Raw genomic sequence first — 2718 nt, 5'->3', positions numbered from 1 at the left:
AAAGAATGCTGAGAATCATTTTGTACAAATCCATGTATCATAGAAGAGGACCAGAGAGGCAAATTGTTGATTGCCCCATATTATACAATTAGCAAAAGAGCTATTCACACAGATCTGTCTTCATTTTGCTCTTGGCCCAGTGTTTCCAAGAAAGGAAAAATACTTGTGCATAAATTATTTTACAACCGATCTAATGTGAATTTTTTGCATTTAAGGAATCTTATTTAGAGCTCATTTTTGTGAGGACATCAGTCATTCTAGGGGCAAATTTGGTTTCTATTTTGCTGTCCTCTAGTGGATCCCTAGAGTGTTCTGGCAGTGGGTCTGTCTTCTTCCTATTGGACCATTTCAACCAATCCAATGCCAGAACACAATGACCTTGAAGATGTGTGCTAATACCAGATGACAAGAAGAGTCATATCACAAAAATAACTAAATATAGCTATCTGAGCATAAAAGGTGACAAAATATTTTAGATTAAAAAAAAAAAACTTTGCTAGTAATAATGAAGCTGGGTGTGTGTGGCAACAGTTTGTTGGTTGCAGAAAACTGCTTTAAGAGTTCTCATGTTTCCAGTTGAGCTTTAGGTACGCATATCTTTCCCATGAATGACACAGCACAATCCTGTCTCTTTGTGGTTTAATATCTGAACATATTAAAAAAAAAAAAAACCTGTACAACAATTGGAAATATGTCGATTTAAATAGTATTAAGTGCAAATTTAAAATCAAATCAACATTTTGGTCACTTAGCCCTGCTAAGACAATGCATTCTACATCTAAAATATTAGCTTTAATATGACTGAAACATGCCTAGAATATTGTTTCTTTAGAATCTAATTTTCTTTTACCCAGACTTCAACAATTCTCCCTAAATCCATCCCCAGGACCTAGGTAAAAATTACTCTTTTAGTCAAAGATATTTGAGAGACAGAGCAAGAAGTGGGTATTATGTGATCCCTAAAGTGGAGAAGGCAATGGCACCCCACTCCAGTACTCTTGCCTGGAAAATCCCATGGACAGAGGAGCCTGGTAGGCTGCATTCCATGGGGTCGCGAAGTGTTGGACACGACTAAGCGACTTCACTTTCACTTTTCACTTTCATGCATTGGAGAAGGAAATGGCAACCCACTCCAGTATTCTTGCCTGGAGAATCCCAGGGATGAGGGAGCCTGGTGGGCTGCCTTCTATGGGGTTGCCCAGAGTCGGACACGACTGAAGCGACTTAGCAGCAGTAGCAGCATGACATTAAAGTAATAAAAATATATAAGTGGATAAAAAGGTACCAAACAGGTTCATTTAGAACATCTATCATGTTCAAGATGCTACATTTGTAAATGTAAATAAGACATAAAATGTCCTTGTTCATAGGGAATTAAGTTTCCAAAGCCAGGGGAAGAGATAGACAATAAACAAATAATTTTAGTAATGTTTAAGAAAATTAAATGTGCTAATGGTGAAGAGTGTGACTAGGGTGAAGGGGTACCTTAGATTGGATGGTTAAGAAAGGCCTGTATACTGACACTGAGCCTCTTATGGTTACATATATATTACTATCATATTTTAATCCAATATCCTGATCTGAGGACTTCCTGACCTCCCAGGGCATCTGACAAGTGTTTTCCTAGGAATTCTGCTAGTAAGTTATCACTAGTGAGAAATACTTCCTGTGGGGTTCAGCATTGCTATGTAGGAGATCTGCCTCCAAGCTTATTAGTTCAACAGATGAAATTGACTTGAGGGAGCCAATAGAGCTTATAAACCCAATTTTCACTACAGTGCATAATTTAGCATGGCAAAATCGCATAGCTAAGGATTTATTATGGTGCCATGAATAGTCTGGCATTAATTTGAGAGGATTAAAACTCTGGTCAGATTAGGCCTTCAGAATATTAGGAAGCAAATAGCAACATGATTTTTTTCTGCAATGTTATAATTTTCAAACAAAAATTTTTAAATATTTATTTATTTTAATTTATTTGGCTGCATGAGTCTTAGTTGCTGCATGTGGGATTTAGTTCCCTGACCAGGAATTTAACCCAGGCCCCCTTGAACTGGAAGCATGGAGTCTTAGCCACTGGACCACCAGGGAAGTTGGAGTCTTAGCCACTGGACCACCAAGGAAGTACTTCAAGCAAATTCTTATCCTTGTATGTTTAAATCTTCTCACAGACAATTTGGGCTAATTTCTCATAGTGTACCTGGGGTAGATGCTGTAGTCTGTCTCCTTCAACACACAATCCAAACCCTTATTGCTTTAATTTCTGTGCTATAGAGGCTAGAGGAATAAAAAGTTGCCTTCCCAGCCCCTTTTCAGCTAAGGACAGCCAAGCAACTAATATGGCCAATGAAAGATGGGGAGAAGTCAGCAGATGTTGTCTCTGCCTCTTCCCTCTCCCTGCTAGGACACAAGGTACCTGAGAAATGGCAGACATCATGCAGGACAGTAAAATAACCTTTGTTGTTGCTGTTCAGTCACTCGGTGGTGTCCGACTCTTTATGACCCCATGGATTGCAGCATGCCAGGCTTCCCTATCCTTCATTATCTCCCAGAGCTTGCTCAAACTCATATCCACTGAGTTCCTGATGCCATCTAACCATCTCATCCTCGGTCATCCCCTTCTCCTCCTGCCTTCAATCTTTCCCAGCATCAGGGTTTTTCCAACGAGTCAGTTCTTTGCATCAGGTGGCCAAAGTACTGGAGCTTCAGCTTCAGCAT

This window comes from Budorcas taxicolor, chromosome 10 (genome assembly GCF_023091745.1).
Source record: "Budorcas taxicolor isolate Tak-1 chromosome 10, Takin1.1, whole genome shotgun sequence".
In the NCBI taxonomy this organism is placed as follows: Eukaryota; Metazoa; Chordata; class Mammalia; order Artiodactyla; family Bovidae; genus Budorcas; species Budorcas taxicolor.
This window is presented reverse-complemented; position numbering follows the sequence as displayed.